Source organism: Eleutherodactylus coqui, chromosome 1 (assembly GCF_035609145.1).
Source record: "Eleutherodactylus coqui strain aEleCoq1 chromosome 1, aEleCoq1.hap1, whole genome shotgun sequence".
NCBI classification, from domain to species: Eukaryota; Metazoa; Chordata; class Amphibia; order Anura; family Eleutherodactylidae; genus Eleutherodactylus; species Eleutherodactylus coqui.
Genome location: NC_089837.1, coordinates 9,635,184 through 9,657,002, shown reverse-complemented (window position 1 = coordinate 9,657,002; position 21,819 = coordinate 9,635,184). Strand labels below are relative to the sequence as shown.

At 48.4% G+C, this 21,819-nt stretch overlaps 45 non-coding genes across 45 annotated transcripts; all 45 read left to right on the top strand.

The window, feature by feature from the left end:
* Positions 1-434: 434 nt before the first annotated feature.
* On the top strand, positions 435-507 carry TRNAA-AGC (transfer RNA alanine (anticodon AGC)). Its single transcript has one exon. It is a non-coding gene; the product is annotated as a tRNA-Ala (tRNA).
* A 100-nt stretch (positions 508-607) lies between these two features.
* TRNAY-GUA (transfer RNA tyrosine (anticodon GUA)) lies at positions 608-693 on the top strand. Its single transcript is given in 2 exon segments — positions 608-644; positions 658-693. It is a non-coding gene; the product is annotated as a tRNA-Tyr (tRNA).
* An 870-nt stretch (positions 694-1,563) lies between these two features.
* On the top strand, positions 1,564-1,649 carry TRNAY-GUA (transfer RNA tyrosine (anticodon GUA)). The gene is given in 2 exon segments: positions 1,564-1,600; positions 1,614-1,649. It is a non-coding gene; the product is annotated as a tRNA-Tyr (tRNA).
* A 704-nt stretch (positions 1,650-2,353) lies between these two features.
* TRNAA-AGC (transfer RNA alanine (anticodon AGC)) lies at positions 2,354-2,426 on the top strand. Its single transcript has one exon. It is a non-coding gene; the product is annotated as a tRNA-Ala (tRNA).
* A 100-nt stretch (positions 2,427-2,526) lies between these two features.
* Positions 2,527-2,612, top strand: TRNAY-GUA (transfer RNA tyrosine (anticodon GUA)). The gene is given in 2 exon segments: positions 2,527-2,563; positions 2,577-2,612. It is a non-coding gene; the product is annotated as a tRNA-Tyr (tRNA).
* Positions 2,613-3,313: 701 nt separating this feature from the next.
* On the top strand, positions 3,314-3,386 carry TRNAA-AGC (transfer RNA alanine (anticodon AGC)). Its single transcript has one exon. It is a non-coding gene; the product is annotated as a tRNA-Ala (tRNA).
* Positions 3,387-3,486: 100 nt separating this feature from the next.
* On the top strand, positions 3,487-3,572 carry TRNAY-GUA (transfer RNA tyrosine (anticodon GUA)). The gene is given in 2 exon segments: positions 3,487-3,523; positions 3,537-3,572. It is a non-coding gene; the product is annotated as a tRNA-Tyr (tRNA).
* A 695-nt stretch (positions 3,573-4,267) lies between these two features.
* On the top strand, positions 4,268-4,340 carry TRNAA-AGC (transfer RNA alanine (anticodon AGC)). The gene has a single exon. It is a non-coding gene; the product is annotated as a tRNA-Ala (tRNA).
* Positions 4,341-4,440: 100 nt separating this feature from the next.
* TRNAY-GUA (transfer RNA tyrosine (anticodon GUA)) lies at positions 4,441-4,526 on the top strand. Its single transcript is given in 2 exon segments — positions 4,441-4,477; positions 4,491-4,526. It is a non-coding gene; the product is annotated as a tRNA-Tyr (tRNA).
* A 695-nt stretch (positions 4,527-5,221) lies between these two features.
* Positions 5,222-5,294, top strand: TRNAA-AGC (transfer RNA alanine (anticodon AGC)). Its single transcript has one exon. It is a non-coding gene; the product is annotated as a tRNA-Ala (tRNA).
* A 100-nt stretch (positions 5,295-5,394) lies between these two features.
* On the top strand, positions 5,395-5,480 carry TRNAY-GUA (transfer RNA tyrosine (anticodon GUA)). The gene is given in 2 exon segments: positions 5,395-5,431; positions 5,445-5,480. It is a non-coding gene; the product is annotated as a tRNA-Tyr (tRNA).
* Positions 5,481-6,175: 695 nt separating this feature from the next.
* TRNAA-AGC (transfer RNA alanine (anticodon AGC)) lies at positions 6,176-6,248 on the top strand. Its single transcript has one exon. It is a non-coding gene; the product is annotated as a tRNA-Ala (tRNA).
* Positions 6,249-6,348: 100 nt separating this feature from the next.
* TRNAY-GUA (transfer RNA tyrosine (anticodon GUA)) lies at positions 6,349-6,434 on the top strand. Its single transcript is given in 2 exon segments — positions 6,349-6,385; positions 6,399-6,434. It is a non-coding gene; the product is annotated as a tRNA-Tyr (tRNA).
* A 697-nt stretch (positions 6,435-7,131) lies between these two features.
* Positions 7,132-7,204, top strand: TRNAA-AGC (transfer RNA alanine (anticodon AGC)). Its single transcript has one exon. It is a non-coding gene; the product is annotated as a tRNA-Ala (tRNA).
* A 100-nt stretch (positions 7,205-7,304) lies between these two features.
* On the top strand, positions 7,305-7,390 carry TRNAY-GUA (transfer RNA tyrosine (anticodon GUA)). The gene is given in 2 exon segments: positions 7,305-7,341; positions 7,355-7,390. It is a non-coding gene; the product is annotated as a tRNA-Tyr (tRNA).
* A 695-nt stretch (positions 7,391-8,085) lies between these two features.
* TRNAA-AGC (transfer RNA alanine (anticodon AGC)) lies at positions 8,086-8,158 on the top strand. Its single transcript has one exon. It is a non-coding gene; the product is annotated as a tRNA-Ala (tRNA).
* A 100-nt stretch (positions 8,159-8,258) lies between these two features.
* TRNAY-GUA (transfer RNA tyrosine (anticodon GUA)) lies at positions 8,259-8,344 on the top strand. The gene is given in 2 exon segments: positions 8,259-8,295; positions 8,309-8,344. It is a non-coding gene; the product is annotated as a tRNA-Tyr (tRNA).
* A 697-nt stretch (positions 8,345-9,041) lies between these two features.
* On the top strand, positions 9,042-9,114 carry TRNAA-AGC (transfer RNA alanine (anticodon AGC)). Its single transcript has one exon. It is a non-coding gene; the product is annotated as a tRNA-Ala (tRNA).
* A 100-nt stretch (positions 9,115-9,214) lies between these two features.
* On the top strand, positions 9,215-9,300 carry TRNAY-GUA (transfer RNA tyrosine (anticodon GUA)). Its single transcript is given in 2 exon segments — positions 9,215-9,251; positions 9,265-9,300. It is a non-coding gene; the product is annotated as a tRNA-Tyr (tRNA).
* A 704-nt stretch (positions 9,301-10,004) lies between these two features.
* Positions 10,005-10,077, top strand: TRNAA-AGC (transfer RNA alanine (anticodon AGC)). The gene has a single exon. It is a non-coding gene; the product is annotated as a tRNA-Ala (tRNA).
* Positions 10,078-10,177: 100 nt separating this feature from the next.
* TRNAY-GUA (transfer RNA tyrosine (anticodon GUA)) lies at positions 10,178-10,263 on the top strand. The gene is given in 2 exon segments: positions 10,178-10,214; positions 10,228-10,263. It is a non-coding gene; the product is annotated as a tRNA-Tyr (tRNA).
* Positions 10,264-10,958: 695 nt separating this feature from the next.
* Positions 10,959-11,031, top strand: TRNAA-AGC (transfer RNA alanine (anticodon AGC)). The gene has a single exon. It is a non-coding gene; the product is annotated as a tRNA-Ala (tRNA).
* Positions 11,032-11,131: 100 nt separating this feature from the next.
* TRNAY-GUA (transfer RNA tyrosine (anticodon GUA)) lies at positions 11,132-11,217 on the top strand. The gene is given in 2 exon segments: positions 11,132-11,168; positions 11,182-11,217. It is a non-coding gene; the product is annotated as a tRNA-Tyr (tRNA).
* Positions 11,218-11,922: 705 nt separating this feature from the next.
* On the top strand, positions 11,923-11,995 carry TRNAA-AGC (transfer RNA alanine (anticodon AGC)). The gene has a single exon. It is a non-coding gene; the product is annotated as a tRNA-Ala (tRNA).
* Positions 11,996-12,095: 100 nt separating this feature from the next.
* Positions 12,096-12,181, top strand: TRNAY-GUA (transfer RNA tyrosine (anticodon GUA)). Its single transcript is given in 2 exon segments — positions 12,096-12,132; positions 12,146-12,181. It is a non-coding gene; the product is annotated as a tRNA-Tyr (tRNA).
* A 703-nt stretch (positions 12,182-12,884) lies between these two features.
* Positions 12,885-12,957, top strand: TRNAA-AGC (transfer RNA alanine (anticodon AGC)). The gene has a single exon. It is a non-coding gene; the product is annotated as a tRNA-Ala (tRNA).
* A 100-nt stretch (positions 12,958-13,057) lies between these two features.
* TRNAY-GUA (transfer RNA tyrosine (anticodon GUA)) lies at positions 13,058-13,143 on the top strand. Its single transcript is given in 2 exon segments — positions 13,058-13,094; positions 13,108-13,143. It is a non-coding gene; the product is annotated as a tRNA-Tyr (tRNA).
* A 695-nt stretch (positions 13,144-13,838) lies between these two features.
* On the top strand, positions 13,839-13,911 carry TRNAA-AGC (transfer RNA alanine (anticodon AGC)). The gene has a single exon. It is a non-coding gene; the product is annotated as a tRNA-Ala (tRNA).
* A 100-nt stretch (positions 13,912-14,011) lies between these two features.
* TRNAY-GUA (transfer RNA tyrosine (anticodon GUA)) lies at positions 14,012-14,097 on the top strand. The gene is given in 2 exon segments: positions 14,012-14,048; positions 14,062-14,097. It is a non-coding gene; the product is annotated as a tRNA-Tyr (tRNA).
* Positions 14,098-14,794: 697 nt separating this feature from the next.
* TRNAA-AGC (transfer RNA alanine (anticodon AGC)) lies at positions 14,795-14,867 on the top strand. The gene has a single exon. It is a non-coding gene; the product is annotated as a tRNA-Ala (tRNA).
* Positions 14,868-14,967: 100 nt separating this feature from the next.
* Positions 14,968-15,053, top strand: TRNAY-GUA (transfer RNA tyrosine (anticodon GUA)). Its single transcript is given in 2 exon segments — positions 14,968-15,004; positions 15,018-15,053. It is a non-coding gene; the product is annotated as a tRNA-Tyr (tRNA).
* Positions 15,054-15,756: 703 nt separating this feature from the next.
* Positions 15,757-15,829, top strand: TRNAA-AGC (transfer RNA alanine (anticodon AGC)). Its single transcript has one exon. It is a non-coding gene; the product is annotated as a tRNA-Ala (tRNA).
* A 100-nt stretch (positions 15,830-15,929) lies between these two features.
* TRNAY-GUA (transfer RNA tyrosine (anticodon GUA)) lies at positions 15,930-16,015 on the top strand. The gene is given in 2 exon segments: positions 15,930-15,966; positions 15,980-16,015. It is a non-coding gene; the product is annotated as a tRNA-Tyr (tRNA).
* A 695-nt stretch (positions 16,016-16,710) lies between these two features.
* Positions 16,711-16,783, top strand: TRNAA-AGC (transfer RNA alanine (anticodon AGC)). Its single transcript has one exon. It is a non-coding gene; the product is annotated as a tRNA-Ala (tRNA).
* A 100-nt stretch (positions 16,784-16,883) lies between these two features.
* Positions 16,884-16,969, top strand: TRNAY-GUA (transfer RNA tyrosine (anticodon GUA)). Its single transcript is given in 2 exon segments — positions 16,884-16,920; positions 16,934-16,969. It is a non-coding gene; the product is annotated as a tRNA-Tyr (tRNA).
* A 704-nt stretch (positions 16,970-17,673) lies between these two features.
* Positions 17,674-17,746, top strand: TRNAA-AGC (transfer RNA alanine (anticodon AGC)). The gene has a single exon. It is a non-coding gene; the product is annotated as a tRNA-Ala (tRNA).
* Positions 17,747-17,846: 100 nt separating this feature from the next.
* Positions 17,847-17,932, top strand: TRNAY-GUA (transfer RNA tyrosine (anticodon GUA)). Its single transcript is given in 2 exon segments — positions 17,847-17,883; positions 17,897-17,932. It is a non-coding gene; the product is annotated as a tRNA-Tyr (tRNA).
* A 695-nt stretch (positions 17,933-18,627) lies between these two features.
* TRNAA-AGC (transfer RNA alanine (anticodon AGC)) lies at positions 18,628-18,700 on the top strand. Its single transcript has one exon. It is a non-coding gene; the product is annotated as a tRNA-Ala (tRNA).
* A 100-nt stretch (positions 18,701-18,800) lies between these two features.
* Positions 18,801-18,886, top strand: TRNAY-GUA (transfer RNA tyrosine (anticodon GUA)). The gene is given in 2 exon segments: positions 18,801-18,837; positions 18,851-18,886. It is a non-coding gene; the product is annotated as a tRNA-Tyr (tRNA).
* Positions 18,887-19,590: 704 nt separating this feature from the next.
* On the top strand, positions 19,591-19,663 carry TRNAA-AGC (transfer RNA alanine (anticodon AGC)). Its single transcript has one exon. It is a non-coding gene; the product is annotated as a tRNA-Ala (tRNA).
* A 100-nt stretch (positions 19,664-19,763) lies between these two features.
* On the top strand, positions 19,764-19,849 carry TRNAY-GUA (transfer RNA tyrosine (anticodon GUA)). The gene is given in 2 exon segments: positions 19,764-19,800; positions 19,814-19,849. It is a non-coding gene; the product is annotated as a tRNA-Tyr (tRNA).
* A 695-nt stretch (positions 19,850-20,544) lies between these two features.
* TRNAA-AGC (transfer RNA alanine (anticodon AGC)) lies at positions 20,545-20,617 on the top strand. Its single transcript has one exon. It is a non-coding gene; the product is annotated as a tRNA-Ala (tRNA).
* A 100-nt stretch (positions 20,618-20,717) lies between these two features.
* TRNAY-GUA (transfer RNA tyrosine (anticodon GUA)) lies at positions 20,718-20,803 on the top strand. The gene is given in 2 exon segments: positions 20,718-20,754; positions 20,768-20,803. It is a non-coding gene; the product is annotated as a tRNA-Tyr (tRNA).
* A 705-nt stretch (positions 20,804-21,508) lies between these two features.
* On the top strand, positions 21,509-21,581 carry TRNAA-AGC (transfer RNA alanine (anticodon AGC)). Its single transcript has one exon. It is a non-coding gene; the product is annotated as a tRNA-Ala (tRNA).
* Positions 21,582-21,681: 100 nt separating this feature from the next.
* TRNAY-GUA (transfer RNA tyrosine (anticodon GUA)) lies at positions 21,682-21,767 on the top strand. Its single transcript is given in 2 exon segments — positions 21,682-21,718; positions 21,732-21,767. It is a non-coding gene; the product is annotated as a tRNA-Tyr (tRNA).
* Positions 21,768-21,819: the final 52 nt, after the last annotated feature.

Below are 21,819 nucleotides of genomic sequence, written 5' to 3'. Positions count from 1 at the left end.
GTGAAAATGCAACTCTCACCCCTAGTGTGACTAAAGCCAACTCTTCTGCTTCGTTAGTGGCTTGACAACAGTCAGACGGTAATGTGGCTTCTCGTAAGAGAGGTTTAAGCAGCAGCAGAGTGGCGCAGCGGGAGCGTGCTGGGCCCATAACCCAGAGGTCGATGGATCGAAACCATCCTCTGCTAGGCGCAGAGTTTTGTATTTTTCATGCTCCCAGGAAAAAGGTACCCCAAAAATTCACTGTCTCGTTCTTTCAGGCCACCCAAAGCCCAGCAAACTCCACTGTCCTTTATATTTCAAGGCACCAAAAAATCCACACTTAAAAAAAAAAAAAAAAAAAAAAGAAACCTTTCTTCTCCCATGGTCAAAGCTTGGTTTAGGCATGATAACATGACTGCGGTGTGACCCGAGTGCCAGAAACCAGCAACAGTAGAGGGGGATTAGCTCAAATGGTAGAGCGCTCGCTTAGCATGCGAGAGGTAGCGGGATCGATGCCCGCATCCTCCAAAACTTCCACTTGGCACTACCTTCAAATGAAGGGCCAACTTCTTTTTAGTTGGCACTGACACAAAAACCTAGGAAGCAGCTGCACGCATATCTGGCTAAACCTTCGATAGCTCAGCTGGTAGAGCGGAGGACTGTAGTAGCTAATTAGCAATCCTTAGGTCGCTGGTTCGATTCCGGCTCGAAGGATGCTTTTGAGTGTCCGACAACCTTGCATGCTTCAACTCGGAGGCTCTCTCGCACAGACTTTGCAGCTGCATACCTCCTGGGCGCACTCTTTTTGAGCCTGACCGCACAACCATTGGCCTCTGGAGAGAGTGTTAACAAGAATACTTCAAAACAAGAGAAACAATGCGTTGGCCGGGAATCGAACCCGGGTCAACTGCTTGGAAGGCAGCTATGCTCACCACTATACCACCAACGCCATAGAATTCACACCACTTCTCAATCGTGAAAATGCAACTCTCACCCCTAGTGTGACTAAAGCCAACTCTTCTGCTTCGTTAGTGGCTTGACAACAGTCAGACGGTAATGTGGCTTCTCGTAAGAGAGGTTTAAGCAGCAGCAGAGTGGCGCAGCGGGAGCGTGCTGGGCCCATAACCCAGAGGTCGATGGATCGAAACCATCCTCTGCTAGGCGCAGAGTTTTGTATTTTTCATGCTCCCAGGAAAAAGGTACCCCAAAAATTCACTGTCTCGTTCTTTCAGGCCACCCAAAGCCCAGCAAACTCCACTGTCCTTTATATTTCAAGGCACCAAAAAATCCACACTTAAAAAAAAAAAAAAAAAAAAAAAAAAAACCTTTCTTCTCCCATGGTCAAAACTTGGTTTAGGCATGACAACATGACTGCGGTGTGACCCGAGTGCCAGAAACCAGCAACAGTAGAGGTGGATTAGCTCAAATGGTAGAGCGCTCGCTTAGCATGCGAGAGGTAGCGGGATCGATGCCCGCATCCTCCAAAACTTCCACTTGGCACTACCTTCAAATGAAGGGCCAACTTCTTTTTAGTTGGCACTGACACAAAAACCTAGGAAGCAGCTGCACGCATATCTGGCTAAACCTTCGATAGCTCAGCTGGTAGAGCGGAGGACTGTAGTAGCTAATTAGCAATCCTTAGGTCGCTGGTTCGATTCCGGCTCGAAGGATGCTTTTGAGTGTCCGACAACCTTGCATGCTTCAACTCGGAGGCTCTCTCGCACAGACTTTGCAGCTGCATACCTCCTGGGCGCACTCTTTTTGAGCCTGACCGCACAACCATTGGCCTCTGGAGAGAGTGTTAACAAGAATACTTCAAAACAAGAGTAACAATGCGTTGGCCGGGAATCGAACCCGGGTCAACTGCTTGGAAGGCAGCTATGCTCACCACTATACCACCAACGCCATAGAATTCACACCACTTCTCAATCGTGAAAATGCAACTCTCACCCCTAGTGTGACTAAAGCCAACTCTTCTGCTTCGTTAGTGGCTTGACAACAGTCAGACGGTAATGTGGCTTCTCGTAAGAGAGGTTTAAGCAGCAGCAGAGTGGCGCAGCGGGAGCGTGCTGGGCCCATAACCCAGAGGTCGATGGATCGAAACCATCCTCTGCTAGGCGCAGAGTTTTGTATTTTTCATGCTCCCAGGAAAAATGTACCCCAAAAATTCACTGTCTCGTTCTTTCAGGCCACCCAAAGCCCAGCAAACTCCACTGTCCTTTATATTTCAAGGCACCAAAAAATCCACACTTTAAAAAAAAAAAAAAAAAAAAAAAAAAAAAAGAAACCTTTCTTCTCCCATGGTCAAAACTTGGTTTAGGCATGATAACATGACTGCGGTGTGACCCGAGTGCCAGAAACCAGCAACAGTAGAGGGGGATTAGCTCAAATGGTAGAGCGCTCGCTTAGCATGCGAGAGGTAGCGGGATCGATGCCCGCATCCTCCAAAACTTCCACTTGGCACTACCTTCAAATGAAGGGCCAACTTCTTTTTAGTTGGCACTGACACAAAAACCTAGGAAGCAGCTGCACGCATATCTGGCTAAACCTTCGATAGCTCAGCTGGTAGAGCGGAGGACTGTAGTAGCTAATTAGCAATCCTTAGGTCGCTGGTTCGATTCCGGCTCGAAGGATGCTTTTGAGTGTCCGACAACCTTGCATGCTTCAACTCGGAGGCTCTCTCGCACAGACTTTGCAGCTGCATACCTCCTGGGCGCACTCTTTTTGAGCCTGACCGCACAACCATTGGCCTCTGGAGAGAGTGTTAACAAGAATACTTCAAAACAAGAGAAACAATGCGTTGGCCGGGAATCGAACCCGGGTCAACTGCTTGGAAGGCAGCTATGCTCACCACTATACCACCAACGCCATAGAATTCACACCACTTCTCAATCGTGAAAATGCAACTCTCACCCCTAGTGTGACTAAAGCCAACTCTTCTGCTTCGTTAGTGGCTTGACAACAGTCAGACGGTAATGTGGCTTCTCGTAAGAGAGGTTTAAGCAGCAGCAGAGTGGCGCAGCGGGAGCGTGCTGGGCCCATAACCCAGAGGTCGATGGATCGAAACCATCCTCTGCTAGGCGCAGAGTTTTGTATTTTTCATGCTCCCAGGAAAAAGGTACCCCAAAAATTCACTGTCTCGTTCTTTCAGGCCACCCAAAGCCCAGCAAACTCCACTGTCCTTTATATTTCAAGGCACCAAAAAATCCACACTTAAAAAAAAAAAAAAAAAAAAAAAAAAAAGAAACCTTTCTTCTCCCATGGTCAAAACTTGGTTTAGGCATGATAACATGACTGCGGTGTGACCCGAGTGCCAGAAACCAGCAACAGTAGAGGGGGATTAGCTCAAATGGTAGAGCGCTCGCTTAGCATGCGAGAGGTAGCGGGATCGATGCCCGCATCCTCCAAAACTTCCACTTGGCACTACCTTCAAATGAAGGGCCAACTTCTTTTTAGTTGGCACTGACACAAAAACCTAGGAAGCAGCTGCACGCATATCTGGCTAAACCTTCGATAGCTCAGCTGGTAGAGCGGAGGACTGTAGTAGCTAATTAGCAATCCTTAGGTCGCTGGTTCGATTCCGGCTCGAAGGATGCTTTTGAGTGTCCGACAACCTTGCATGCTTCAACTCGGAGGCTCTCTCGCACAGACTTTGCAGCTGCATACCTCCTGGGGGCACTCTTTTTGAGCCTGACCGCACAACCATTGGCCTCTGGAGAGAGTGTTAACAAGAATACTTCAAAACAAGAGAAACAATGCGTTGGCCGGGAATCGAACCCGGGTCAACTGCTTGGAAGGCAGCTATGCTCACCACTATACCACCAACGCCATAGAATTCACACCACTTCTCAATCGTGAAAATGCAACTCTCACCCCTAGTGTGACTAAAGCCAACTCTTCTGCTTCGTTAGTGGCTTGACAACAGTCAGACGGTAATGTGGCTTCTCGTAAGAGAGGTTTAAGCAGCAGCAGAGTGGCGCAGCGGGAGCGTGCTGGGCCCATAACCCAGAGGTCGATGGATCGAAACCATCCTCTGCTAGGCGCAGAGTTTTGTATTTTTCATGCTCCCAGGAAAAAGGTACCCCAAAAATTCACTGTCTCGTTCTTTCAGGCCACCCAAAGCCCAGCAAACTCCACTGTCCTTTATATTTCAAGGCACCAAAAAATCCACACTTAAAAAAAAAAAAAAAAAAAAAAGAAACCTTTCTTCTCCCATGGTCAAAGCTTGGTTTAGGCATGATAACATGACTGCGGTGTGACCCGAGTGCCAGAAACCAGCAACAGTAGAGGGGGATTAGCTCAAATGGTAGAGCGCTCGCTTAGCATGCGAGAGGTAGCGGGATCGATGCCCGCATCCTCCAAAACTTCCACTTGGCACTACCTTCAAATGAAGGGCCAACTTCTTTTTAGTTGGCACTGACACAAAAACCTAGGAAGCAGCTGCACGCATATCTGGCTAAACCTTCGATAGCTCAGCTGGTAGAGCGGAGGACTGTAGTAGCTAATTAGCAATCCTTAGGTCGCTGGTTCGATTCCGGCTCGAAGGATGCTTTTGAGTGTCCGACAACCTTGCATGCTTCAACTCGGAGGCTCTCTCGCACAGACTTTGCAGCTGCATACCTCCTGGGCGCACTCTTTTTGAGCCTGACCGCACAACCATTGGCCTCTGGAGAGAGTGTTAACAAGAATACTTCAAAACAAGAGAAACAATGCGTTGGCCGGGAATCGAACCCGGGTCAACTGCTTGGAAGGCAGCTATGCTCACCACTATACCACCAACGCCATAGAATTCACACCACTTCTCAATCGTGAAAATGCAACTCTCACCCCTAGTGTGACTAAAGCCAACTCTTCTGCTTCGTTAGTGGCTTGACAACAGTCAGACGGTAATGTGGCTTCTCGTAAGAGAGGTTTAAGCAGCAGCAGAGTGGCGCAGCGGGAGCGTGCTGGGCCCATAACCCAGAGGTCGATGGATCGAAACCATCCTCTGCTAGGCGCAGAGTTTTGTATTTTTCATGCTCCCAGGAAAAAGGTACCCCAAAAATTCACTGTCTCGTTCTTTCAGGCCACCCAAAGCCCAGCAAACTCCACTGTCCTTTATATTTCAAGGCACCAAAAAATCCACACTTAAAAAAAAAAAAAAAAAAAAAAGAAACCTTTCTTCTCCCATGGTCAAAGCTTGGTTTAGGCATGATAACATGACTGCGGTGTGACCCGAGTGCCAGAAACCAGCAACAGTAGAGGGGGATTAGCTCAAATGGTAGAGCGCTCGCTTAGCATGCGAGAGGTAGCGGGATCGATGCCCGCATCCTCCAAAACTTCCACTTGGCACTACCTTCAAATGAAGGGCCAACTTCTTTTTAGTTGGCACTGACACAAAAACCTAGGAAGCAGCTGCACGCATATCTGGCTAAACCTTCGATAGCTCAGCTGGTAGAGCGGAGGACTGTAGTAGCTAATTAGCAATCCTTAGGTCGCTGGTTCGATTCCGGCTCGAAGGATGCTTTTGAGTGTCCGACAACCTTGCATGCTTCAACTCGGAGGCTCTCTCGCACAGACTTTGCAGCTGCATACCTCCTGGGCGCACTCTTTTTGAGCCTGACCGCACAACCATTGGCCTCTGGAGAGAGTGTTAACAAGAATACTTCAAAACAAGAGAAACAATGCGTTGGCCGGGAATCGAACCCGGGTCAACTGCTTGGAAGGCAGCTATGCTCACCACTATACCACCAACGCCATAGAATTCACACCACTTCTCAATCGTGAAAATGCAACTCTCACCCCTAGTGTGACTAAAGCCAACTCTTCTGCTTCGTTAGTGGCTTGACAACAGTCAGACGGTAATGTGGCTTCTCGTAAGAGAGGTTTAAGCAGCAGCAGAGTGGCGCAGCGGGAGCGTGCTGGGCCCATAACCCAGAGGTCGATGGATCGAAACCATCCTCTGCTAGGCGCAGAGTTTTGTATTTTTCATGCTCCCAGGAAAAAGGTACCCCAAAAATTCACTGTCTCGTTCTTTCAGGCCACCCAAAGCCCAGCAAACTCCACTGTCCTTTATATTTCAAGGCACCAAAAAATCCACACTTAAAAAAAAAAAAAAAAAAAAAAGAAACCTTTCTTCTCCCATGGTCAAAGCTTGGTTTAGGCATGATAACATGACTGCGGTGTGACCCGAGTGCCAGAAACCAGCAACAGTAGAGGGGGATTAGCTCAAATGGTAGAGCGCTCGCTTAGCATGCGAGAGGTAGCGGGATCGATGCCCGCATCCTCCAAAACTTCCACTTGGCACTACCTTCAAATGAAGGGCCAACTTCTTTTTAGTTGGCACTGACACAAAAACCTAGGAAGCAGCTGCACGCATATCTGGCTAAACCTTCGATAGCTCAGCTGGTAGAGCGGAGGACTGTAGTAGCTAATTAGCAATCCTTAGGTCGCTGGTTCGATTCCGGCTCGAAGGATGCTTTTGAGTGTCCGACAACCTTGCATGCTTCAACTCGGAGGCTCTCTCGCACAGACTTTGCAGCTGCATACCTCCTGGGCGCACTCTTTTTGAGCCTGACCGCACAACCATTGGCCTCTGGAGAGAGTGTTAACAAGAATACTTCAAAACAAGAGAAACAATGCGTTGGCCGGGAATCGAACCCGGGTCAACTGCTTGGAAGGCAGCTATGCTCACCACTATACCACCAACGCCATAGAATTCACACCACTTCTCAATCGTGAAAATGCAACTCTCACCCCTAGTGTGACTAAAGCCAACTCTTCTGCTTCGTTAGTGGCTTGACAACAGTCAGACGGTAATGTGGCTTCTCGTAAGAGAGGTTTAAGCAGCAGCAGAGTGGCGCAGCGGGAGCGTGCTGGGCCCATAACCCAGAGGTCGATGGATCGAAACCATCCTCTGCTAGGCGCAGAGTTTTGTATTTTTCATGCTCCCAGGAAAAAGGTACCCCAAAAATTCACTGTCTCGTTCTTTCAGGCCACCCAAAGCCCAGCAAACTCCACTGTCCTTTATATTTCAAGGCACCAAAAAATCCACACTTAAAAAAAAAAAAAAAAAAAAAAAAAAAACCTTTCTTCTCCCATGGTCAAAACTTGGTTTAGGCATGACAACATGACTGCGGTGTGACCCGAGTGCCAGAAACCAGCAACAGTAGAGGGGGATTAGCTCAAATGGTAGAGCGCTCGCTTAGCATGCGAGAGGTAGCGGGATCGATGCCCGCATCCTCCAAAACTTCCACTTGGCACTACCTTCAAATGAAGGGCCAACTTCTTTTTAGTTGGCACTGACACAAAAACCTAGGAAGCAGCTGCACGCATATCTGGCTAAACCTTCGATAGCTCAGCTGGTAGAGCGGAGGACTGTAGTAGCTAATTAGCAATCCTTAGGTCGCTGGTTCGATTCCGGCTCGAAGGATGCTTTTGAGTGTCCGACAACCTTGCATGCTTCAACTCGGAGGCTCTCTCGCACAGACTTTGCAGCTGCATACCTCCTGGGCGCACTCTTTTTGAGCCTGACCGCACAACCATTGGCCTCTGGAGAGAGTGTTAACAAGAATACTTCAAAACAAGAGAAACAATGCGTTGGCCAGGAATCGAACCCGGGTCAACTGCTTGGAAGGCAGCTATGCTCACCACTATACCACCAACGCCATAGAATTCACACCACTTCTCAATCGTGAAAATGCAACTCTCACCCCTAGTGTGACTAAAGCCAACTCTTCTGCTTCGTTAGTGGCTTGACAACAGTCAGACGGTAATGTGGCTTCTCGTAAGAGAGGTTTAAGCAGCAGCAGAGTGGCGCAGCGGGAGCGTGCTGGGCCCATAACCCAGAGGTCGATGGATCGAAACCATCCTCTGCTAGGCGCAGAGTTTTGTATTTTTCATGCTCCCAGGAAAAAGGTACCCCAAAAATTCACTGTCTCGTTCTTTCAGGCCACCCAAAGCCCAGCAAACTCCACTGTCCTTTATATTTCAAGGCACCAAAAAATCCACACTTAAAAAAAAAAAAAAAAAAAAAAGAAACCTTTCTTCTCCCATGGTCAAAGCTTGGTTTAGGCATGATAACATGACTGCGGTGTGACCCGAGTGCCAGAAACCAGCAACAGTAGAGGGGGATTAGCTCAAATGGTAGAGCGCTCGCTTAGCATGCGAGAGGTAGCGGGATCGATGCCCGCATCCTCCAAAACTTCCACTTGGCACTACCTTCAAATGAAGGGCCAACTTCTTTTTAGTTGGCACTGACACAAAAACCTAGGAAGCAGCTGCACGCATATCTGGCTAAACCTTCGATAGCTCAGCTGGTAGAGCGGAGGACTGTAGTAGCTAATTAGCAATCCTTAGGTCGCTGGTTCGATTCCGGCTCGAAGGATGCTTTTGAGTGTCCGACAACCTTGCATGCTTCAACTCGGAGGCTCTCTCGCACAGACTTTGCAGCTGCATACCTCCTGGGCGCACTCTTTTTGAGCCTGACCGCACAACCATTGGCCTCTGGAGAGAGTGTTAACAAGAATACTTCAAAACAAGAGAAACAATGCGTTGGCCGGGAATCGAACCCGGGTCAACTGCTTGGAAGGCAGCTATGCTCACCACTATACCACCAACGCCATAGAATTCACACCACTTCTCAATCGTGAAAATGCAACTCTCACCCCTAGTGTGACTAAAGCCAACTCTTCTGCTTCGTTAGTGGCTTGACAACAGTCAGACGGTAATGTGGCTTCTCGTAAGAGAGGTTTAAGCAGCAGCAGAGTGGCGCAGCGGGAGCGTGCTGGGCCCATAACCCAGAGGTCGATGGATCGAAACCATCCTCTGCTAGGCGCAGAGTTTTGTATTTTTCATGCTCCCAGGAAAAAGGTACCCCAAAAATTCACTGTCTCGTTCTTTCAGGCCACCCAAAGCCCAGCAAACTCCACTGTCCTTTATATTTCAAGGCACCAAAAAATCCACACTTAAAAAAAAAAAAAAAAAAAAAAAAAAAACCTTTCTTCTCCCATGGTCAAAACTTGGTTTAGGCATGACAACATGACTGCGGTGTGACCCGAGTGCCAGAAACCAGCAACAGTAGAGGGGGATTAGCTCAAATGGTAGAGCGCTCGCTTAGCATGCGAGAGGTAGCGGGATCGATGCCCGCATCCTCCAAAACTTCCACTTGGCACTACCTTCAAATGAAGGGCCAACTTCTTTTTAGTTGGCACTGACACAAAAACCTAGGAAGCAGCTGCACGCATATCTGGCTAAACCTTCGATAGCTCAGCTGGTAGAGCGGAGGACTGTAGTAGCTAATTAGCAATCCTTAGGTCGCTGGTTCGATTCCGGCTCGAAGGATGCTTTTGAGTGTCCGACAACCTTGCATGCTTCAACTCGGAGGCTCTCTCGCACAGACTTTGCAGCTGCATACCTCCTGGGCGCACTCTTTTTGAGCCTGACCGCACAACCATTGGCCTCTGGAGAGAGTGTTAACAAGAATACTTCAAAACAAGAGAAACAATGCGTTGGCCAGGAATCGAACCCGGGTCAACTGCTTGGAAGGCAGCTATGCTCACCACTATACCACCAACGCCATAGAATTCACACCACTTCTCAATCGTGAAAATGCAACTCTCACCCCTAGTGTGACTAAAGCCAACTCTTCTGCTTCGTTAGTGGCTTGACAACAGTCAGACGGTAATGTGGCTTCTCGTAAGAGAGGTTTAAGCAGCAGCAGAGTGGCGCAGCGGGAGCGTGCTGGGCCCATAACCCAGAGGTCGATGGATCGAAACCATCCTCTGCTAGGCGCAGAGTTTTGTATTTTTCATGCTCCCAGGAAAAAGGTACCCCAAAAATTCACTGTCTCGTTCTTTCAGGCCACCCAAAGCCCAGCAAACTCCACTGTCCTTTATATTTCAAGGCACCAAAAAATCCACACTTTAAAAAAAAAAAAAAAAAAAAAAAAAAAAAAGAAACCTTTCTTCTCCCATGGTCAAAACTTGGTTTAGGCATGATAACATGACTGCGGTGTGACCTGAGTGCCAGAAACCAGCAACAGTAGAGGGGGATTAGCTCAAATGGTAGAGCGCTCGCTTAGCATGCGAGAGGTAGCGGGATCGATGCCCGCATCCTCCAAAACTTCCACTTGGCACTACCTTCAAATGAAGGGCCAACTTCTTTTTAGTTGGCACTGACACAAAAACCTAGGAAGCAGCTGCACGCATATCTGGCTAAACCTTCGATAGCTCAGCTGGTAGAGCGGAGGACTGTAGTAGCTAATTAGCAATCCTTAGGTCGCTGGTTCGATTCCGGCTCGAAGGATGCTTTTGAGTGTCCGACAACCTTGCATGCTTCAACTCGGAGGCTCTCTCGCACAGACTTTGCAGCTGCATACCTCCTGGGCGCACTCTTTTTGAGCCTGACCGCACAACCATTGGCCTCTGGAGAGAGTGTTAACAAGAATACTTCAAAACAAGAGTAACAATGCGTTGGCCGGGAATCGAACCCGGGTCAACTGCTTGGAAGGCAGCTATGCTCACCACTATACCACCAACGCCATAGAATTCACACCACTTCTCAATCGTGAAAATGCAACTCTCACCCCTAGTGTGACTAAAGCCAACTCTTCTGCTTCGTTAGTGGCTTGACAACAGTCAGACGGTAATGTGGCTTCTCGTAAGAGAGGTTTAAGCAGCAGCAGAGTGGCGCAGCGGGAGCGTGCTGGGCCCATAACCCAGAGGTCGATGGATCGAAACCATCCTCTGCTAGGCGCAGAGTTTTGTATTTTTCATGCTCCCAGGAAAAAGGTACCCCAAAAATTCACTGTCTCGTTCTTTCAGGCCACCCAAAGCCCAGCAAACTCCACTGTCCTTTATATTTCAAGGCACCAAAAAATCCACACTTAAAAAAAAAAAAAAAAAAAAAAGAAACCTTTCTTCTCCCATGGTCAAAGCTTGGTTTAGGCATGATAACATGACTGCGGTGTGACCCGAGTGCCAGAAACCAGCAACAGTAGAGGGGGATTAGCTCAAATGGTAGAGCGCTCGCTTAGCATGCGAGAGGTAGCGGGATCGATGCCCGCATCCTCCAAAACTTCCACTTGGCACTACCTTCAAATGAAGGGCCAACTTCTTTTTAGTTGGCACTGACACAAAAACCTAGGAAGCAGCTGCACGCATATCTGGCTAAACCTTCGATAGCTCAGCTGGTAGAGCGGAGGACTGTAGTAGCTAATTAGCAATCCTTAGGTCGCTGGTTCGATTCCGGCTCGAAGGATGCTTTTGAGTGTCCGACAACCTTGCATGCTTCAACTCGGAGGCTCTCTCGCACAGACTTTGCAGCTGCATACCTCCTGGGCGCACTCTTTTTGAGCCTGACCGCACAACCATTGGCCTCTGGAGAGAGTGTTAACAAGAATACTTCAAAACAAGAGAAACAATGCGTTGGCCGGGAATCGAACCCGGGTCAACTGCTTGGAAGGCAGCTATGCTCACCACTATACCACCAACGCCATAGAATTCACACCACTTCTCAATCGTGAAAATGCAACTCTCACCCCTAGTGTGACTAAAGCCAACTCTTCTGCTTCGTTAGTGGCTTGACAACAGTCAGACGGTAATGTGGCTTCTCGTAAGAGAGGTTTAAGCAGCAGCAGAGTGGCGCAGCGGGAGCGTGCTGGGCCCATAACCCAGAGGTCGATGGATCGAAACCATCCTCTGCTAGGCGCAGAGTTTTGTATTTTTCATGCTCCCAGGAAAAAGGTACCCCAAAAATTCACTGTCTCGTTCTTTCAGGCCACCCAAAGCCCAGCAAACTCCACTGTCCTTTATATTTCAAGGCACCAAAAAATCCACACTTTAAAAAAAAAAAAAAAAAAAAAAAAAAAAAAAGAAACCTTTCTTCTCCCATGGTCAAAACTTGGTTTAGGCATGATAACATGACTGCGGTGTGACCTGAGTGCCAGAAACCAGCAACAGTAGAGGGGGATTAGCTCAAATGGTAGAGCGCTCGCTTAGCATGCGAGAGGTAGCGGGATCGATGCCCGCATCCTCCAAAACTTCCACTTGGCACTACCTTCAAATGAAGGGCCAACTTCTTTTTAGTTGGCACTGACACAAAAACCTAGGAAGCAGCTGCACGCATATCTGGCTAAACCTTCGATAGCTCAGCTGGTAGAGCGGAGGACTGTAGTAGCTAATTAGCAATCCTTAGGTCGCTGGTTCGATTCCGGCTCGAAGGATGCTTTTGAGTGTCCGACAACCTTGCATGCTTCAACTCGGAGGCTCTCTCGCACAGACTTTGCAGCTGCATACCTCCTGGGCGCACTCTTTTTGAGCCTGACCGCACAACCATTGGCCTCTGGAGAGAGTGTTAACAAGAATACTTCAAAACAAGAGTAACAATGCGTTGGCCGGGAATCGAACCCGGGTCAACTGCTTGGAAGGCAGCTATGCTCACCACTATACCACCAACGCCATAGAATTCACACCACTTCTCAATCGTGAAAATGCAACTCTCACCCCTAGTGTGACTAAAGCCAACTCTTCTGCTTCGTTAGTGGCTTGACAACAGTCAGACGGTAATGTGGCTTCTCGTAAGAGAGGTTTAAGCAGCAGCAGAGTGGCGCAGCGGGAGCGTGCTGGGCCCATAACCCAGAGGTCGATGGATCGAAACCATCCTCTGCTAGGCGCAGAGTTTTGTATTTTTCATGCTCCCAGGAAAAAGGTACCCCAAAAATTCACTGTCTCGTTCTTTCAGGCCACCCAAAGCCCAGCAAACTCCACTGTCCTTTATATTTCAAGGCACCAAAAAATCCACACTTTAAAAAAAAAAAAAAAAAAAAAAAAAAAAAGAAACCTTTCTTCTCCCATGGTCAAAACTTGGTTTAGGCATGATAACATGACTGCGGTGTGACCCGAGTGCCAGAAACCAGCAACAGTAGAGGGGGATTAGCTCAAATGGTAGAGCGCTCGCTTAGCATGCGAGAGGTAGCGGGATCGATGCCCGCATCCTCCAAAACTTCCACTTGGCACTACCTTCAAATGAAGGGCCAACTTCTTTTTAGTTGGCACTGACACAAAAACCTAGGAAGCAGCTGCACGCATATCTGGCTAAACCTTCGATAGCTCAGCTGGTAGAGCGGAGGACTGTAGTAGCTAATTAGCAATCCTTAGGTCGCTGGTTCGATTCCGGCTCGAAGGATGCTTTTGAGTGTCCGACAACCTTGCATGCTTCAACTCGGAGGCTCTCTCGCACAGACTTTGCAGCTGCATACCTCCTGGGCGCACTCTTTTTGAGCCTGACCGCACAACCATTGGCCTCTGGAGAGAGTGTTAACAAGAATACTTCAAAACAAGAGAAACAATGCGTTGGCCGGGAATCGAACCCGGGTCAACTGCTTGGAAGGCAGCTATGCTCACCACTATACCACCAACGCCATAGAATTCACACCACTTCTCAATCGTGAAAATGCAACTCTCACCCCTAGTGTGACTAAAGCCAACTCTTCTGCTTCGTTAGTGGCTTGACAACAGTCAGACGGTAATGTGGCTTCTCGTAAGAGAGGTTTAAGCAGCAGCAGAGTGGCGCAGCGGGAGCGTGCTGGGCCCATAACCCAGAGGTCGATGGATCGAAACCATCCTCTGCTAGGCGCAGAGTTTTGTATTTTTCATGCTCCCAGGAAAAAGGTACCCCAAAAATTCACTGTCTCGTTCTTTCAGGCCACCCAAAGCCCAGCAAACTCCACTGTCCTTTATATTTCAAGGCACCAAAAAATCCACACTTAAAAAAAAAAAAAAAAAAAAAAGAAACCTTTCTTCTCCCATGGTCAAAGCTTGGTTTAGGCATGATAACATGACTGCGGTGTGACCCGAGTGCCAGAAACCAGCAACAGTAGAGGGGGATTAGCTCAAATGGTAGAGCGCTCGCTTAGCATGCGAGAGGTAGCGGGATCGATGCCCGCATCCTCCAAAACTTCCACTTGGCACTACCTTCAAATGAAGGGCCAACTTCTTTTTAGTTGGCACTGACACAAAAACCTAGGAAGCAGCTGCACGCATATCTGGCTAAACCTTCGATAGCTCAGCTGGTAGAGCGGAGGACTGTAGTAGCTAATTAGCAATCCTTAGGTCGCTGGTTCGATTCCGGCTCGAAGGATGCTTTTGAGTGTCCGACAACCTTGCATGCTTCAACTCGGAGGCTCTCTCGCACAGACTTTGCAGCTGCATACCTCCTGGGCGCACTCTTTTTGAGCCTGACCGCACAACCATTGGCCTCTGGAGAGAGTGTTAACAAGAATACTTCAAAACAAGAGAAACAATGCGTTGGCCGGGAATCGAACCCGGGTCAACTGCTTGGAAGGCAGCTATGCTCACCACTATACCACCAACGCCATAGAATTCACACCACTTCTCAATCGTGAAAATGCAACTCTCACCCCTAGTGTGACTAAAGCCAACTCTTCTGCTTCGTTAGTGGCTTGACAACAGTCAGACGGTAATGTGGCTTCTCGTAAGAGAGGTTTAAGCAGCAGCAGAGTGGCGCAGCGGGAGCGTGCTGGGCCCATAACCCAGAGGTCGATGGATCGAAACCATCCTCTGCTAGGCGCAGAGTTTTGTATTTTTCATGCTCCCAGGAAAAAGGTACCCCAAAAATTCACTGTCTCGTTCTTTCAGGCCACCCAAAGCCCAGCAAACTCCACTGTCCTTTATATTTCAAGGCACCAAAAAATCCACACTTAAAAAAAAAAAAAAAAAAAAAAAAAAAACCTTTCTTCTCCCATGGTCAAAACTTGGTTTAGGCATGACAACATGACTGCGGTGTGACCCGAGTGCCAGAAACCAGCAACAGTAGAGGGGGATTAGCTCAAATGGTAGAGCGCTCGCTTAGCATGCGAGAGGTAGCGGGATCGATGCCCGCATCCTCCAAAACTTCCACTTGGCACTACCTTCAAATGAAGGGCCAACTTCTTTTTAGTTGGCACTGACACAAAAACCTAGGAAGCAGCTGCACGCATATCTGGCTAAACCTTCGATAGCTCAGCTGGTAGAGCGGAGGACTGTAGTAGCTAATTAGCAATCCTTAGGTCGCTGGTTCGATTCCGGCTCGAAGGATGCTTTTGAGTGTCCGACAACCTTGCATGCTTCAACTCGGAGGCTCTCTCGCACAGACTTTGCAGCTGCATACCTCCTGGGCGCACTCTTTTTGAGCCTGACCGCACAACCATTGGCCTCTGGAGAGAGTGTTAACAAGAATACTTCAAAACAAGAGAAACAATGCGTTGGCCAGGAATCGAACCCGGGTCAACTGCTTGGAAGGCAGCTATGCTCACCACTATACCACCAACGCCATAGAATTCACACCACTTCTCAATCGTGAAAATGCAACTCTCACCCCTAGTGTGACTAAAGCCAACTCTTCTGCTTCGTTAGTGGCTTGACAACAGTCAGACGGTAATGTGGCTTCTCGTAAGAGAGGTTTAAGCAGCAGCAGAGTGGCGCAGCGGGAGCGTGCTGGGCCCATAACCCAGAGGTCGATGGATCGAAACCATCCTCTGCTAGGCGCAGAGTTTTGTATTTTTCATGCTCCCAGGAAAAAGGTACCCCAAAAATTCACTGTCTCGTTCTTTCAGGCCACCCAAAGCCCAGCAAACTCCACTGTCCTTTATATTTCAAGGCACCAAAAAATCCACACTTTAAAAAAAAAAAAAAAAAAAAAAAAAAAAAGAAACCTTTCTTCTCCCATGGTCAAAACTTGGTTTAGGCATGATAACATGACTGCGGTGTGACCTGAGTGCCAGAAACCAGCAACAGTAGAGGGGGATTAGCTCAAATGGTAGAGCGCTCGCTTAGCATGCGAGAGGTAGCGGGATCGATGCCCGCATCCTCCAAAACTTCCACTTGGCACTACCTTCAAATGAAGGGCCAACTTCTTTTTAGTTGGCACTGACACAAAAACCTAGGAAGCAGCTGCACGCATATCTGGCTAAACCTTCGATAGCTCAGCTGGTAGAGCGGAGGACTGTAGTAGCTAATTAGCAATCCTTAGGTCGCTGGTTCGATTCCGGCTCGAAGGATGCTTTTGAGTGTCCGACAACCTTGCATGCTTCAACTCGGAGGCTCTCTCGCACAGACTTTGCAGCTGCATACCTCCTGGGCGCACTCTTTTTGAGCCTGACCGCACAACCATTGGCCTCTGGAGAGAGTGTTAACAAGAATACTTCAAAACAAGAGTAACAATGCGTTGGCCGGGAATCGAACCCGGGTCAACTGCTTGGAAGGCAGCTATGCTCACCACTATACCACCAACGCCATAGAATTCACACCACTTCTCAATCGTGAAAATGCAACTCTCACCCCTAGTGTGACTAAAGCCAACTCTTCTGCTTCGTTAGTGGCTTGACAACAGTCAGACGGTAATGTGGCTTCTCGTAAGAGAGGTTTAAGCAGCAGCAGAGTGGCGCAGCGGGAGCGTGCTGGGCCCATAACCCAGAGGTCGATGGATCGAAACCATCCTCTGCTAGGCGCAGAGTTTTGTATTTTTCATGCTCCCAGGAAAAAGGTACCCCAAAAATTCACTGTCTCGTTCTTTCAGGCCACCCAAAGCCCAGCAAACTCCACTGTCCTTTATATTTCAAGGCACCAAAAAATCCACACTTAAAAAAAAAAAAAAAAAAAAAAGAAACCTTTCTTCTCCCATGGTCAAAGCTTGGTTTAGGCATGATAACATGACTGCGGTGTGACCCGAGTGCCAGAAACCAGCAACAGTAGAGGGGGATTAGCTCAAATGGTAGAGCGCTCGCTTAGCATGCGAGAGGTAGCGGGATCGATGCCCGCATCCTCCAAAACTTCCACTTGGCACTACCTTCAAATGAAGGGCCAACTTCTTTTTAGTTGGCACTGACACAAAAACCTAGGAAGCAGCTGCACGCATATCTGGCTAAACCTTCGATAGCTCAGCTGGTAGAGCGGAGGACTGTAGTAGCTAATTAGCAATCCTTAGGTCGCTGGTTCGATTCCGGCTCGAAGGATGCTTTTGAGTGTCCGACAACCTTGCATGCTTCAACTCGGAGGCTCTCTCGCACAGACTTTGCAGCTGCATACCTCCTGGGCGCACTCTTTTTGAGCCTGACCGCACAACCATTGGCCTCTGGAGAGAGTGTTAACAAGAATACTTCAAAACAAGAGAAACAATGCGTTGGCCGGGAATCGAACCCGGGTCAACTGCTTGGAAGGCAGCTATGCTCACCACTATACCACCAACGCCATAGAATTCACACCACTTCTCAATCGTGAAAATGCAACTCTCACCCCTAGTGTGACTAAAGCCAACTCTTCTGCTTCGTTAGTGGCTTGACAACAGTCAGACGGTAATGTGGCTTCTCGTAAGAGAGGTTTAAGCAGCAGCAGAGTGGCGCAGCGGGAGCGTGCTGGGCCCATAACCCAGAGGTCGATGGATCGAAACCATCCTCTGCTAGGCGCAGAGTTTTGTATTTTTCATGCTCCCAGGAAAAAGGTACCCCAAAAATTCACTGTCTCGTTCTTTCAGGCCACCCAAAGCCCAGCAAACTCCACTGTCCTTTATATTTCAAGGCACCAAAAAATCCACACTTTAAAAAAAAAAAAAAAAAAAAAAAAAAAAAAGAAACCTTTCTTCTCCCATGGTCAAAACTTGGTTTAGGCATGATAACATGACTGCGGTGTGACCTGAGTGCCAGAAACCAGCAACAGTAGAGGGGGATTAGCTCAAATGGTAGAGCGCTCGCTTAGCATGCGAGAGGTAGCGGGATCGATGCCCGCATCCTCCAAAACTTCCACTTGGCACTACCTTCAAATGAAGGGCCAACTTCTTTTTAGTTGGCACTGACACAAAAACCTAGGAAGCAGCTGCACGCATATCTGGCTAAACCTTCGATAGCTCAGCTGGTAGAGCGGAGGACTGTAGTAGCTAATTAGCAATCCTTAGGTCGCTGGTTCGATTCCGGCTCGAAGGATGCTTTTGAGTGTCCGACAACCTTGCATGCTTCAACTCGGAGGCTCTCTCGCACAGACTTTGCAGCTGCATACCTCCTGGGCGCACTCTTTTTGAGCCTGACCGCACAACCATTGGCCTCTGGAGAGAGTGTTAACAAGAATACTTCAAAACAAGAGTAACAATGCGTTGGCCGGGAATCGAACCCGGGTCAACTGCTTGGAAGGCAGCTATGCTCACCACTATACCACCAACGCCATAGAATTCACACCACTTCTCAATCGTGAAAATGCAACTCTCACCCCTAGTGTGACTAAAGCCAACTCTTCTGCTTCGTTAGTGGCTTGACAACAGTCAGACGGTAATGTGGCTTCTCGTAAGAGAGGTTTAAGCAGCAGCAGAGTGGCGCAGCGGGAGCGTGCTGGGCCCATAACCCAGAGGTCGATGGATCGAAACCATCCTCTGCTAGGCGCAGAGTTTTGTATTTTTCATGCTCCCAGGAAAAAGGTACCCCAAAAATTCACTGTCTCGTTCTTTCAGGCCACCCAAAGCCCAGCAAACTCCACTGTCCTTTATATTTCAAGGCACCAAAAAATCCACACTTAAAAAAAAAAAAAAAAAAAAAAGAAACCTTTCTTCTCCCATGGTCAAAGCTTGGTTTAGGCATGATAACATGACTGCGGTGTGACCCGAGTGCCAGAAACCAGCAACAGTAGAGGGGGATTAGCTCAAATGGTAGAGCGCTCGCTTAGCATGCGAGAGGTAGCGGGATCGATGCCCGCATCCTCCAAAACTTCCACTTGGCACTACCTTCAAATGAAGGGCCAACTTCTTTTTAGTTGGCACTGACACAAAAACCTAGGAAGCAGCTGCACGCATATCTGGCTAAACCTTCGATAGCTCAGCTGGTAGAGCGGAGGACTGTAGTAGCTAATTAGCAATCCTTAGGTCGCTGGTTCGATTCCGGCTCGAAGGATGCTTTTGAGTGTCCGACAACCTTGCATGCTTCAACTCGGAGGCTCTCTCGCACAGACTTTGCAGCTGCATACCTCCTGGGCGCACTCTTTTTGAGCCTGACCGCACAACCATTGGCCTCTGGAGAGAGTGTTAACAAGAATACTTCAAAACAAGAGAAACAATGCGTTGGCCGGGAATCGAACCCGGGTCAACTGCTTGGAAGGCAGCTATGCTCACCACTATACCACCAACGCCATAGAATTCACACCACTTCTCAATCGTGAAAATGCAACTCTCACCCCTAGTGTGACTAAAGCCAACTCTTCTGCTTCGTTAGTGGCTTGACAACAGTCAGACGGTAATGTGGCTTCTCGTAAGAGAGGTTTAAGCAGCAGCAGAGTGGCGCAGCGGGAGCGTGCTGGGCCCATAACCCAGAGGTCGATGGATCGAAACCATCCTCTGCTAGGCGCAGAGTTTTGTATTTTTCATGCTCCCAGGAAAAAGGTACCCCAAAAATTCACTGTCTCGTTCTTTCAGGCCACCCAAAGCCCAGCAAACTCCACTGTCCTTTATATTTCAAGGCACCAAAAAATCCACACTTTAAAAAAAAAAAAAAAAAAAAAAAAAAAAAAGAAACCTTTCTTCTCCCATGGTCAAAACTTGGTTTAGGCATGATAACATGACTGCGGTGTGACCTGAGTGCCAGAAACCAGCAACAGTAGAGGGGGATTAGCTCAAATGGTAGAGCGCTCGCTTAGCATGCGAGAGGTAGCGGGATCGATGCCCGCATCCTCCAAAACTTCCACTTGGCACTACCTTCAAATGAAGGGCCAACTTCTTTTTAGTTGGCACTGACACAAAAACCTAGGAAGCAGCTGCACGCATATCTGGCTAAACCTTCGATAGCTCAGCTGGTAGAGCGGAGGACTGTAGTAGCTAATTAGCAATCCTTAGGTCGCTGGTTCGATTCCGGCTCGAAGGATGCTTTTGAGTGTCCGACAACCTTGCATGCTTCAACTCGGAGGCTCTCTCGCACAGACTTTGCAGCTGCATACCTCCTGGGCGCACTCTTTTTGAGCCTGACCGCACAACCATTGGCCTCTGGAGAGAGTGTTAACAAGAATACTTCAAAACAAGAGTAACAATGCGTTGGCCGGGAATCGAACCCGGGTCAACTGCTTGGAAGGCAGCTATGCTCACCACTATACCACCAACGCCATAGAATTCACACCACTTCTCAATCGTGAAAATGCAACTCTCACCCCTAGTGTGACTAAAGCCAACTCTTCTGCTTCGTTAGTGGCTTGACAACAGTCAGACGGTAATGTGGCTTCTCGTAAGAGAGGTTTAAGCAGCAGCAGAGTGGCGCAGCGGGAGCGTGCTGGGCCCATAACCCAGAGGTCGATGGATCGAAACCATCCTCTGCTAGGCGCAGAGTTTTGTATTTTTCATGCTCCCAGGAAAAAGGTACCCCAAAAATTCACTGTCTCGTTCTTTCAGGCCACCCAAAGCCCAGCAAACTCCACTGTCCTTTATATTTCAAGGCACCAAAAAATCCACACTTAAAAAAAAAAAAAAAAAAAAAAGAAACCTTTCTTCTCCCATGGTCAAAGCTTGGTTTAGGCATGATAACATGACTGCGGTGTGACCCGAGTGCCAGAAACCAGCAACAGTAGAGGGGGATTAGCTCAAATGGTAGAGCGCTCGCTTAGCATGCGAGAGGTAGCGGGATCGATGCCCGCATCCTCCAAAACTTCCACTTGGCACTACCTTCAAATGAAGGGCCAACTTCTTTTTAGTTGGCACTGACACAAAAACCTAGGAAGCAGCTGCACGCATATCTGGCTAAACCTTCGATAGCTCAGCTGGTAGAGCGGAGGACTGTAGTAGCTAATTAGCAATCCTTAGGTCGCTGGTTCGATTCCGGCTCGAAGGATGCTTTTGAGTGTCCGACAACCTTGCATGCTTCAACTCGGAGGCTCTCTCGCACAGACTTTGCAGCTGCATACCTCCTGGGCGCACTCTTTTTGAGCCTGACCGCACAACCATTGGCCTCTGGAGAGAGTGTTAACAAGAATACTTCAAAACAAGAGAAACAATGCGTTGGCCAGGAATCGAACCCGGGTCAACTGCTTGGAAGGCAGCTATGCTCACCACTATACCACCAACGCCATAGAATTCACACCACTTCTCAATCGTGAAAATGCAACTCTCACCCCTAGTGTGACTAAAGCCAACTCTTCTGCTTCGTTAGTGGCTTGACAACAGTCAGACGGTAATGTGGCTTCTCGTAAGAGAGGTTTAAGCAGCAGCAGAGTGGCGCAGCGGGAGCGTGCTGGGCCCATAACCCAGAGGTCGATGGATCGAAACCATCCTCTGCTAGGCGCAGAGTTTTGTATTTTTCATGCTCCCAGGAAAAAGGTACCCCAAAAATTCACTGTCTCGTTCTTTCAGGCCACCCAAAGCCCAGCAAACTCCACTGTCCTTTATATTTCAAGGCACCAAAAAATCCACACTTTAAAAAAAAAAAAAAAAAAAAAAAAAAAAAAAGAAACCTTTCTTCTCCCATGGTCAAAACTTGGTTTAGGCATGATAACATGACTGCGGTGTGACCTGAGTGCCAGAAACCAGCAACAGTAGAGGGGGATTAGCTCAAATGGTAGAGCGCTCGCTTAGCATGCGAGAGGTAGCGGGATCGATGCCCGCATCCTCCAAAACTTCCACTTGGCACTACCTTCAAATGAAGGGCCAACTTCTTTTTAGTTGGCACTGACACAAAAACCTAGGAAGCAGCTGCACGCATATCTGGCTAAACCTTCGATAGCTCAGCTGGTAGAGCGGAGGACTGTAGTAGCTAATTAGCAATCCTTAGGTCGCTGGTTCGATTCCGGCTCGAAGGATGCTTTTGAGTGTCCGACAACCTTGCATGCTTCAACTCGGAGGCTCTCTCGC